Here is a 13,749-nt window from a genome sequence, read left to right as displayed (position 1 = left end):
AATAAAGACATAGAGAACATACTTGAGGACATGGGGAGGGAGAAGGGTAAGCTGGGATAAAGTGAGAAAGTGGCATGGACATAATGGTCTCTTTATCCTTCTTCTTGCCTTATTCCCTTCTTATTTTTATAAAACATTTTTATTTGACTGCAGAGAAATCTCCCTCTTTCTGCATTTGTTGCTCTTTCATCTTTCAAATATAAGTTTTGTTTTGATAGTTCTAATTATTCCTCTTTTGCATTAATACAGTTATTAACTATGATAAAATTTTCAATTTGTACTCTTTAAAGTGCCAGCTTCAGAGTGTTGTTTCATTTCTTTTTTTTAAATCATTTTCTTGTCTGAATTATGATATAAGGTATTGATCTTTGTAGTACTGGACCGATGGAAGGGGTTTACAGCCCCTGGATTTTTGGTAGAAAGAGAAATCTTTCAGGTTTTATGCTAATTGAAAAATCTTTCCTCCTAGTTATAAATAATTGACTGATATTTTTTGTTCTAAGATGAGCAACCATCCCCCATGCTGCAGTCTCCATGCTGCAGTGATTACTTATGCTGTTAACACAATACATGATACATATTAGACACTGTTCTTATCTGCTGACTAATTCTCCAAGTCATAACTAATTTGAATTGTCATTAGTTTTGTCCAAAGATTTATATAAAGTTAATAAAAAAGGCCTAACCAGAGAACATACTGAATAATTCACTGTGACATGTGGTTTACATAAAAGAAATAAAAAGAAATCAGTACATGGATTATAAGTTCTTTGAAAAAAATTTTGTTGTGTTTTCTTCAGCATCTTTGAATTTCTACAGTTAAAGAAATAGATTATCTTTTTAACAATTCCATTTAACAATTCCCTTTTTCCTTGGTCCTTTCTCTGTAATGTTAAATCATAAAATCATCTGTTGTTAATTCATAAACAAGGCTTGCATTCCTTTTTAAGAAAAACTTATTTTTTCAGAAGAAAAATGCTCATTTGGCTACATAAATATATATATATATATATGTATATGTATATCTGCAGCTAGTAATAGATCTTCAATCTCTGTTGGGTTGGATTGGTTATTGTGTTTTTAGGGAAGGGAAAAACTTTTAAAAATTGTTCTAAACAATGTACAGTGTCTTCTTCACTATGTCACCTCAGAATTGAACTTCTCTAGGAACAAAAAAAGCAAAATGAATAATAAGTTTAAAACAGCCAAGCTGTCCATAACATGAAATCTCTGGACATATAATTTCTTAATGATTAAAATTTCTGAAGTCCAGAGTTATAATTATAAACAAGCTCTACTTCATGGTTTTCATGTCATTAGAATAATTATTGTTTAATCACTGCCCTCTTTATAAAGTAGAAAATAAATGGTTTCAAACAAAACTCATCATTCAATTTGTGGTTAATTGATACAATTAGAGTATATTTTGTCATTTATCTTTCTAAACTGATAATAAAGTGAAAAAAGCGTGGCTACTTTGCATTCTCTTTCTTGAAATATCTGACACACTGGTTTATAGACTGGAAAAAGCATGTTCTCTGGTTTTTAAAGTTTACTTACAGAAGTTTTTTAGTTTTTCATGTATGCTGGGGGACTCATATAAATTTTGATGTTTTTTATTGTAGTATTTTTCAGATTTATGGTAGACTTAGATATGCATATTATTTGTCTCAATAAATAGTGATTGTTGAAGATGTGTACATCATACCTGTTTTTGGAAAATTCTAACATAACATTAATTTCATAATAATTTCATAATTAATCATAACATTAATTTCATAATGTTATGATTAACACATAGTCACATGGCTCAACTTTTGAGATTAATTTTAGGAATTAGTTTTAACCTGTGGTTTTACAATGGATTAATTTTCCTCCCTAGGATAAGTTTAGCAATGTCTACAGGAATTTTTGGTTGTTACAACTGGTGGGGAGTTGTAACAACCAGAAATTGGAGATGCTATTGCCATGTAATGCATAGGGGTCAGGGATGCAGCTAAACATCCTGTAATGAACAGGACATTTCCCCGTATTAAAGAATTATCTATCTCTAGATGTCAGTAATGCTGATGTTGGTAAGCCTGATCACGAGTATCTCACTCAACACAGTCTATAACCATAATGAAGTTTGAAATCATATTTGAAACTATCCTTTCTGTATGTTCTTGCATTAGCATCATCTTATGGTGAGCTGGTTAGTCATTCTGTCTACTTTGTCCTCTTCTAATTTCCATGACAATTATGATACATGCAATAACCCTGCAGCTTAGCTGTGAAGACAAGTTGAGGAATGGAAATAATATCTCACTCTTTTGGAATAGGTATTTCCTTTCTGTGGATTGGTAATACATAATTGAGCTGTCCACTGTCTGCGTTTTTGATTTGTTTTTTTTTCTTTTCTGTGTAATTACATTGTGTGTGAGATTTTTGAATTTTATAGGATAGATGGTTTATTAAAGACACAAGAAACATCAAGTTGGTGCTCATCTCATTTATTAAAATCCAATTTACAAAAGAAGAAAAAATCAAAGTTAGTCATAATTCAGTTACAAAAATGTGATTCACTTCCATTTTATCTTTTCTTTGAGTGAGCTGACAAAAAAGAGGAGCAAAATTAAGCTGAAAATTAAAAATAGCACAAGTACACAATTAATAAGGGGAAAATGTGCTCTATCTGCATGAAGACAGAGAAAGAGCAAACAATCATTCTATTCAGAGGTAAATTTTGATGACAAAGACATATTCAAAATCTGAAATCCGGGTTTGGGGCTTAGCCGTGGATTGGCTACATAGAATTTTATTTAAAATGAGGCTTAATGTCACTGGCACAAAACTGGTACTGTGTTGTTATACTACGCTGAATTTTTTGCTGAATTTCTTCCTTACCTATCTTCATTATTAAATTTAAAGAGGTATAATTTTCACCCAACTCCTGTGACAATTAACAGTGTTTGGCTTGAGAAGAAGTAAAGAATCTGAAGGACAGGACCTTTTCAGCTCAGGAGTTTTCTGTGTCTATAGTACAAATGATAGAATATATGCCTTTGGGTACTTTATGTATCTGTCTCATCTGCTTAAATGACTCCCACAAACACCCTAAGCAGGAAGCCCCAGTAGCTCTTAGTTGAGGATTAAATTTTTAGCCAAATAGGGCTAATCAACGTCTCTTAACTAAGAATTTGTAACTGGGACACAGAATAACCAAATAATATAAACTTAATATTTATGAATGAGCTATATATTTTGCCATATGTATAGGAGCTGAGAAAATGCCCAAAGAAAAAGATTGAAGAAGGCACAAGGGGATAAACAGAAAAAAGAGATAGACAAAAAGTCCATGGCATTTTCCAGGGCTCTTGTGGTTTCTGAAGACAGATGAGCACACCTGCTTTGTTTTCAATGAAATCCTTTAAATCTTTATGACAATGTTACTTTCAGCTTTTAAGCTAGACCACACTTTTTTGTGTTACTTCCTAACAAAAGAATTCTAATATAAGTCTATAATAATAATGTTAAAGATACTGTTCAACAAATACTAACTCTAAGTCAGGCAACATCCTAATATATTGACAAGATTTCTCTCTTATTGTTCTCCAAACTTACATGATAGAAAAGTCCTTTCAATTTCAGCAATTAGTTAAATACTTGTGTTAAACCTATCATGAAGAAAGGAAATAAAATATACCTCTTAAACCTGATGTTTTATACTGATTTAATTTTTTGCATAGGCCAGAGATAGATAAATATCAGTGCTCACAGTGGGAATTTTCAAAAGTTATTAAGAAGTGTGCATGAAATGCAAGAGTCACGAGAAATTTATCAGCAGTTTTTTTTAAATTTTGTATTTTCTACTGGAGTATAGTCGATTAACAACACTGTGTTAGTTTCAGGTGTACTGCAGAGTGATTCAGTTATACATATACGTGTATCTGTTCTTTTTCAAATTCTTTTCTCATTTAGGTTATTACAGAATATTGAGCAGAGTTCCCCTGTGCTATACAGTAGGTCCTTGTTAGATATCTGTTTTAAATATAGCAGTGTGTGCTGTAGTCACTGTATAGTATTATGCATTTAACTTTGTCAGAGTGTAATTAATGTGAATTCATATACAAGCATTTCCTTAGCTTCTCCTCTATACCCACACATTCACCCCCCAATACTAAAAACAAATATATGTTATATATAATGTACATATATTACATACTGCAAATATATTAATAAGTATAATACTTGTAATATAAAAATAAGTTTTTATTATGTATATTACATATATTTTATATTATTTAATATACATAATATAATATATGCAATATATATATATAACATACATAATAAAAATTGGTGCTTGGGAGATATTTCAAAATTAAAATAAAGGGAATTGCTCTCAAAAAGGCAGAGCCTTTTTTTTCCTCCTGACTCTTTTTTCAAGTAAATATCCTATGATTCAAAATATTATTTAGAGGAAATTGTTCATAATGAAAGCTCACAGTAAAATTTTAAAGTTCATTCTGTCCCCAAAAAATGCAAAACAGGGCTTCCCTGGTGACGCAGTGGTTGAGAGTCTGCCTGCCGATGCAGGGTACACAGGTTTGTGCCCCGGTCAGGGAAGATCTCACATGCCGCGGAGCTGCTGGGCCCGTGAGCCATGGCCGCTGAGCCTGAGCTTCCGGAGCCTGTGCTCCGCAACGAGAGAGGCCACAACAGTGAGAGGTCCGCGTACCGCAAAAATAAATAAATAAATAAATGCAAAACGGTGCCTCATGTAGTCTTCAGTTTACATCTGAAAGAGTAAAGAAAGTTGTTTTTGAAAAAGGATTCAAATTGATGCTGTTGCATAATTTCAATACAAGTTTTTAAAATAAATAAAAATTAATGCTATAATAACTTAGTAACGGAGGTACGCAAAAGATTCAGAATTTAGGCAGGCCACAAAATCTTCATCAAGTTATGTACTGAGCATCCATTCTGAGGTAGGGCTGTGTTTGGAGCTGTAAAGAAGACAAAAGCCTAGTCTTTATAAGGCTCATGGTGTGTCCTCTGGTCAAGAAATAGTTAAAGCAATAGAGATTAGAAACCTAAGAGGGAGATTGGGTAAAATGAGTCTGTGAATCCAAGTGGGAGAAGGTGGAATCTGAGGATCAAATTGTAGGAATCAACCCTTGACTTTTTATAGATAATAGTAGAAACTTTCTTTGAATTACTGGCTGTTCCAAGACTGAATAATAGAGCTGAGTGGGAATAGCTGACTCAAATGATGGGTGGATTATTAGGCAAATTGGCTCTACTAAACTGTATAATTCAGGAATTATTATTTTGAATCTTAAATCTTTTTAATTTTAATTGCTATGATGGTTAATTTAATGTGTCTACTTGGCTAGGCTATGGTGCCCAGTTGTTTGGTCAAATACTAGTCTGGATGTTGCTCTGAAGTTAATTTTTCAGATGGAATTAACATTTCAATAGTGAACTTTGAGTAAATCAGATTATCTTCCATAATATGGGTAGGCCTCATCCAATCAGTCAAACGCCTTAAGAGTAAAGACAGGTTTCCTAAAGAAGGAATTTTCCTCAAGACTGCAACATAGGAACCCTCCCTGAGTTTCCAGACTGCTGCCCTGGGGGATTCATACTCAGGAATGCCACATTAACAATTTCCTGAACGTCCAACCTATCAACTTTCCCTATGTATTTCAGACTTGCCAGCCCCAACAATTGCTAAGCCAATACATTAAAATATAATCTTCTCTCTCTCTCCATATATATAATTTTTCTCCTATAGGTTCTGTTTCTATTATAGGTTCTATTTCTCTGGAGAACGCTGACTAATGTAATTGCATGCTTTGCTATACCTGTGTATGTTCGTGATAAAAATCATTGTATCAGTGTCCACACTTTCTCTTCCCTGTGCCTTCCAGCAAGGTGAGATGTGATGTTCCTCTCCTTTGTGCCTTTGGCAAAGAACTTTTCACTATTCTTCTTCTCCCCTTGGGTGTTGATTAAGCCAATTCTCTTGCACACAACTTTGTGCCCATAAAACTCTATCCCCAGATGCTTTCAAAATACTTTTTTGATAACTTGCAGAACCATTTTTTAAGAGTTGGAACAGCTAGTGTTGTGTAGGTTTCTAGTCCTAATGCCAGTGGCTACCCTCCAGGAAATGCTGCTATCACTTTTATAACAAAAACTTTTGTGAGTTGCAAGAGCTCAACAAAAGATCCTTTAGCTCAATAACTTAAAAAAGTTAAACTCGTTTGATCTCAAAAATACAGAGTATTTAAGTTTACCAAAAAAAATGAGGAACAAACTGATAGTACCCTCTGCTACTTTGAAAGTCTTTGTGTTGTCAATATGACAGTTATTGCTGTAGCACTAGATTGATAGGGAGGGGAGAAAGAGAGGGAGGGAAATGGCCTTTACTCTGTAATATTGTTTGTGTATTTTGCAATGGAATACTGTCCTTTTCTCAGTAATCCTTCCTTACTGCTAAACTTTTACAAACAGTAGGAAAATGTTCAATTCATTCACATGTTGACATATACTGATACTTGTGTGGCATGTCTCTTGATGTCTGGGCAATGTGCTAAACAATTTGCACAATAAGTAAGTAGAAACTGGTTCCAGGATATGGTTAATTTTCTCAATTCAAGGCGATTGCTTCTGGATTTGAGCCTGCAATTCTAAAAAAATATAATTTTACATGAAATATCATTGCTCAAACCTCTCCATTCTTTGTTGACAGTTAAAAACAGAATACAAAAATGTGCTACTGAGTTGACAGTTGTCAGTAATTATTAAGCTTTTGTTCAGAGAAATAATTATATGTTTATGGAGAGAAGAAAAGGATTTATAATGAAGAGGTACTCAAAATTCTACCTTTAATATTGTTTCTAAAACTATAAGAAAAAAATAAAGTCTTGTACTGTTTTATAGTAGATTAATTTCAGAATTAGGTAATTCTGGTCCAAATTTCCTTTCTTGTCTCACTATGCCAATATGTATCCGATAGATACATCTCATCATTAAGCCATAGTGACCTTCTCTATTCAATGATTATTACACTGATTTTCTCTCTTCTTAGAATGTCTTTAGTCCTCTCTTGTAATTATTATATTTTAACAATGAGTTTTCTGATATGTAGGCTTATCTCATACTCTTATATAAAACCTATTCTATCACCTTTGGTGTTGCAACAGAATATACCTCTCTTGTAAGATCTCCCATTTCATACGAGACTTTTCTTCAAAGCATTTCCCTCCAAGGAATTATGATGTCCTTGGAAACAAACCTCCCTCCTCATTATTTATGTCTGAAATAGTATACACCCATGTTATTCATATAGCCCATATATGTTGAATTATCTTACATAAAATATATAAGGTAAGTATATAAAGTAAAATATCAGTGATAAAAGTATTAAATTCAAAAGTCCACACATACTAGTTTTCTATATCTTAAAGTTTTGTGACTTTTCTTTCTAATGATAATTTCATTGATGTTCTTGTCTAAATATGTATGTTTAGTTCCCTCAGAAAAATTCCAAAGTACTTTTTGATATCTCTATGTATAGTTATTTAAAGAGGAAATCAGCTTAGAATTTCACACATTCTACAGAAGTAATAGTTTACTACAGAACCACATATGAAGCTTTAAAAAAAGACATTTCTCTGAATGGTACTCCTTGATAGTTTGATTCATTGGAGATTTACATCAAAGAAATGTTCAAATGTGAGAAGAAGCTACAACTGTGAATTAAAGAGTAAAAACATTATTAAAAAGAAGACACAAAATTGTATGACATGTCACTATAAGGCACGTGGTAGAACTGAGCAATTCATTTACTTATACACGTATTAAAAGCCTACTCTGTACCAAGCATTGTTCTAGTTTTTTGGGGATATGTCAGTAAAACAAAATTGATCCTGGCCCTCATGGAAGTTATTTTCAGCCAGTGGAAATTAGATGATAAATAATTAAAATAACAAAGATGTTAAATTTTCATTTGTTAGAAAGCGGAAAGAACTGTGGAAAAAAGGTGAAAAAAATAGGGCAAGATGAATCATATGTGCTATGCTAGGAAAGGAATTTCAGATTTAAATAGGATGCTATAGGTTGGCCTCATCACATAGTGACATTTGAGTAAGGGCTTTTGTAGGTGAGGGTGCTGTTCAGGTGGATAGCTGGTGTCAGTGAATTTCAGGCAGAGAAGTACCTAATTTAAAGTTCTAAATCAAGGATATGCCTGAAATGATGAAGAGTCAGCAAAGATGGTTGTATAGCTAGAGTGAAATGAGTAGAGTGAATGGGGAGAGTGGTAAGAAAGGAAGTCAGAGTTTTGGGGTAAGAGGTAGATTATGTTGGGCTTACGGACAACTGTATGACTTTGTTTTTACACTCAATGAGAAGAGAAGCACTTGCAGGCTTTTAATCAGCATATTGTCATGACCTGCCTCAAGAATTTAAAGGATGACTTGGTCTTTGTGTTTTAGAACTGAATGCCTATAAATCAGAATACAAGCAGAAGGACCTGTTAAGAAGCTATTGCATTAATCCAGGTAAGTACTGATGATGGCTTAAACCAGTGCAGTAGCAAGGGACGAATGCAATTATTTTGAAGGCAGAGCCAAAATGATTTACCAACACATTAAATGGGGAACATGAGGGATGGGGAAGCCAAAGATGATTCCAGGGACTCTGGCCTCCTAAATTTAGTGACTGGAGTTCCTATCAACTAGGACGTATAAATGTCACCTTATACAGGGAAAAGATTTTGCAGATGCCATTAAATAAGAATCTTGAGATGGGGAAATTATCTTAGGTTTTCTGGATTGGTCCTAAATGCAACTACAAGTATCCTTAAAATGAGGGAACAAGGGGAGATTTTACATACAAATACCCAAGGAGAGGATGTGAAGATGGAGCAGAGAGAAATTTGAAGATGCTAGCCTTGAATGACTACAGCGGTGTATCCACAAGCTAAAGAATGCTGGAAGCCACTAGAAGCTAGAAGCAAGAAATGGTTTTCTCCTAGAGCCTCTAGAAGGTATATTTCCCTACCAATACCTTGATTCTGGCCCAGTGATATTTATTTTGTACTTCCAGCCCCCAGAACTGTAAGATAATTTCTGTTGTTTCAAGGCAACAAGTTTGTGGCAATTTGTTACAGCAGCCACAGAAGATGAATATATATACTAACAGATTGAACTCCAAATTGGTGGTAAAAATTGCAAATTCCATAGCAGTATATGAAGGCTCCCATTGTTCTACACTGTTGTCAGCATTTGCATCATCACATGTTTAAAAATATGTGCTAATCTGACTGATGAAAAGTTCCAACTACTTTTATTTTAATTATACTTTCTCTGTTAATATTTAGGTTGAGCATATTTTCATATGGTTATTGGTCATTTGTATTTCCTCTTATGACATGTGCTTTTCAAATGTTTTCTAATTTGTATTTTTATTTTTGATTTATAAGAATTCTCTATGTATTCTGCCTGATCTATAATTTAAATATTTTCTCCAAAATTGGGTTATTTACAAGATTGAAGTTTTGATTTACTATTTTGTTGTCTTCTTTCTAGCTTTTGAATTTATTGCTTTTTTTTGTTTTGTTTTAGATGGCCTGCCAAAAAAATAAATACATTTTTCTATATTTTTTATAGTTTCAGGGATTTTTTAATATTGAGAACTTATGAAATTCTTTTTTTGAAAATTATAGGAGCTACTGATATGAACGATTTTTACCTCAGAAATACAGTCAATTAAAAAAATATTTACTCATACATACAAATTTTAGAATTTTATAAGAAGCTCAGGAGTTCTAGAGAAAATAAGTTGGGGACATGATTGATGAATCATTTAATTTGTATATTAGCTGGACAAGAAAAAAATCCTTTATTTAGCTTATAATAGTCTAAATTAGAATATTATATATATATATATATATATATTTTTTTTTTTTTTTTTTTTTGCAGTACGCGGACCTCTCACTGTTGTGGCCTCTCCCGTTGTGGAGCACAGGCTCCGGATGTGCAGACTCAGCAGCCATGGCTCACGGGCCTAGCCACTCTGCTGCATGTGGGATCTTCCCGGACTGGGGCACGAACCTGTGTCCCCTGCATCAGCAGGCGGACTCTCAACCACTGTGCGACCAGGGAAGCCCCCACTGACTCTTTTTAAATTTTTCTATTTCACTGATTTTTTTTTATCTGATCCTTATTATTTCTTATATTTACCTTGGGTTGAATTTGGTTTTCTGTTTCTGGTTTCCTAAAGGCAGAGGTTAAGGACATTGAGACTTTTTTTGTTTGTTTGTTTATAGCATATGATTTAGTGCTACAAATTTCTCTATGAAAACTGCTTTAGATGCATCTCACAGATTTTGACATATTGTGTTTTATCTTTATTTAGTTCAAATGCTTTTAAATTCCCTTTTGATTTTTTCTATGACCCATAGGTTGTATAGAAGTGTTTGATTTTATTTCTAAATATTTGGGAATTTTCCAGATATCTTTATGTTATTAATTTTTAATTTAATATCATTATATTCAGAAAACATACTTTGTAGGCTTTGATTCCTTTTAAATCTGAGGTATGCCACATTATGGTATATCTTAGTAAATGTTCTTTACATACTTGAAAAGAATGTGTATTCTGCTCTTGAGTATTCTATAAATACAAATTAGATAAAGTTGGTTGACAGTGTTGTTCAAGTTTTCTATAACCATAGTGAATTTTATCTTCTTATTTTATCAGTTATTGAAATACGGGTTTAATAATATCCGATTATAACTAGGATTTATCTATATTTTCTCATAGGTCTAACAGGATTTTTTCTCACTGATTTTAAAGTTATTAGTTATATAAACATTAGATTTGTTATGACCTTTAGGTAAATTTATCCCTTATTATGAAATACTCGTTTTTATCCCTACTGTATTGTTTGTTCTGAAATCTACTTCTTTGATACTAATATAGTCATTCCAGTTTCCTTTTGATTAGTGTTAGCATGGTATATAATATTTCATCTCTTTAGTTTTCACTTATTTATGCATTTATATTTAAAGTAGGTTTCTTTTAAGGCATCATATAATTGGGTTTTGCTTTTCATCTACTTCGATGGTTTCGGTATTGTAATTGGGCAGTGTAGACCATTTAAATTTTATGTGTTATTGATTTACATGGGTTTAAATTTGTCATTTTGCTCTTTGTATTCTATTTACTCCTTGTTTTCTTTGTCTTTTCTCTTTTATATTTATATTGTTAATTAGGTGTTTTGTGATTATAATTTGTCTTCTATTTTGGTGTGTTGTGAGGGTTCACTGTAGCAGGTCTGGAAATAGTCTGATCTATTTTGCTGAAGTAAGGGATGTACCTGTATGGCACTGACCCCTGGCCTAGGCATGGAATATAATTATTAACAGTGGTTTTGGTAACCCTGACTCTTAGGTCAATTTCATGGTACTTTGTCAATACAGTTTTTTGAAATCAGTGAGCTCCATGATTTTTAACTGTTTTCAGTAAGACCCCCAGAGACCTCTGTCACTGGGGCTTGTCCTATACAGAAATATACCTTTGTGACCAGGATATTAAAAGGTCATGGGGTAGACTCTATCTTGGACTCTCTGGTTCTGAAAAGTTATGTTTATACATCAGCAGTTCCTGAGCAGAGAAAGAGAAAGTACATTTGATATAGTCCTTCAGAAGGGGGACATTGAATCTCATACCTATTCTCTCCAAACTACTTGCTGTGAAGCAACTTTTATCTGTGATGTACATCTTTAAGATTGTGATGGATGCTACAAATAAAAGTGCCTCATAAGCTCTTTTGAACTGAATTGTGTTCTTCCCCAAGTTCAGATGTTGAAGTTCTAAGCCCTAGTACCTCAAAATTTGACTATACTTGGAGATAGGGCCCTTAAAGAGATAATTAAGGTTACACAAGGTCATATGGGTAAAACCCAGTCAAATATGACTGGAGTTCTTATGAAAAGATGAAATTTGGACACAGAAGAGATGCCAGGGATGAGTGCACATAGAGGAAAGACTGTGTGGGGACAAAGAAAGTAGGCAGCCATCTACAAACCTTAGAGACAGGACTGAGAAGAAACTAAACCTGCAGACACCATGATCATGACTTCTAGCCTCCAGGACTGTGAGAAATAAATTAGTGTCGTTTAAACTCCCCAGGCTGTGGTATCTTATTAGGGCAAGCCCTAGCAAACTAATACACCATTGTAGGCACGATTTGTGACTTTTCATTTGGGAGTTCAGGAAGACATAGCAAAGGCAGTTGTAGATTTGTCATCTCTTCTTTCATATATATGACTTCAAGATAAGAAGCTTATGGCTTTACAAAAGGAAATCAAAATAAGAAAAAGAATAACAATCCAGGCTCTTACATTTGGAAGTCCTTAAATGTTTCTATAAAAATGGTATGAAAAAAGAAGGGAGTTGTTGGTGTACCAACCAAAATTTTGATGGTTTTATAGGGAGCTAGGGAAACCTACAACTGTGTCTCCTTGAACTTCCAAGAATGTGAAAATTACAAGGCAGATATACCTAATTTTTCTGAGTTTAAATGAATTTTATAAAGAGAAATATTCTCCAACATTGGACACAAAAATGCCTACTTTTAATATTAAAGTTGTACACTTGAAACATTGTAAATCAAATATACTTCAATAAAAAAATATTAAAATGTTAATGGAGAAAGATGATTGATAGGAAGGCCAAGGTTTCTTGACACAACTCCTATTATGGAACTCAAGTTTTTACAAATGTGTGGGTGAAATGGCCTGGCATTGGAGAAAATTTCCTGTAAAAGTCTACTGGAAGCAGGTAATACAGTATTTCCTAGGATGGCTAATAAGTACCTTAGATGTCATAAAATTACTTTTGTAGGATGCAGGAATGCTGAGGGGAAAGAAAAAAATCTGTGTAATAGTTTCAATATGTAATAAAGAAATGTTTACACTTTGGTGACATCTCTCTTACATGAATGTTTGCTGAAAATTCCGCTTTTTTAAAGAATGAAGAATGATCTGGATAACAGGCCGTCTATTAAACATGCTTCTGCATGGGGTTCACAACCTCAAAATAAATGAACAGGTGGGAGATCTGACTATGACAATATGGAAAAATATTAAACTCACTATGTCTTCTTGTTCTTGTTTCACAGGATATCAAGAACCCATGTTAGGAATATTTACCCAGTCAAATCCAGGGAACACTTACCCAGTCAAATCCAGAGAACACTGACTAATTGTAATCTGAATGAACATTGTGTGGCCATTAATTTTGGTGATGAAGGCATACAAAGGGTATGAGGATACAGGGCTAGAAGGTTGTCTGCTGCATGACTCACTCTCATAACATTAGGTATAATATTAACTGTTTGGTCTTCCATTGTGGGTAGAAAGCTGGGAAGAGTTGGAGAAGAAATTGATACACTTGAATCACTGACACAAGAATGGATATAACTTGGAGGTCCTAAATTCCTGAGAATAAAAAGTCAGCAATTTCATGTGAGTGGTTATGGGGAATACTATGTTATACTGAAACCAAAGCCCACTTAGGGGGACTACTACTCATTATCTATATGTCCTGATCCCTGGGGTTTCATATTTAGTTACTGATTTCAACACAGAAGAAGTTAGTACCCAGTGACAGCAGTAGGTCTGGTGGATCAAATAGAATTGGCCCATTTGAAATGACAGTTTTAGCTGAATTTGGGGTGGGGTAGAAGTA

This window comes from Aethalodelphis obliquidens, unplaced genomic scaffold (assembly GCF_003676395.1).
Source record: "Aethalodelphis obliquidens isolate GAN/ISIS:26980383/991018 unplaced genomic scaffold, ASM367639v1 scaffold6, whole genome shotgun sequence".
NCBI classification, from domain to species: Eukaryota; Metazoa; Chordata; class Mammalia; order Artiodactyla; family Delphinidae; genus Aethalodelphis; species Aethalodelphis obliquidens.
Note: the sequence above shows the minus strand (reverse complement) of the source record.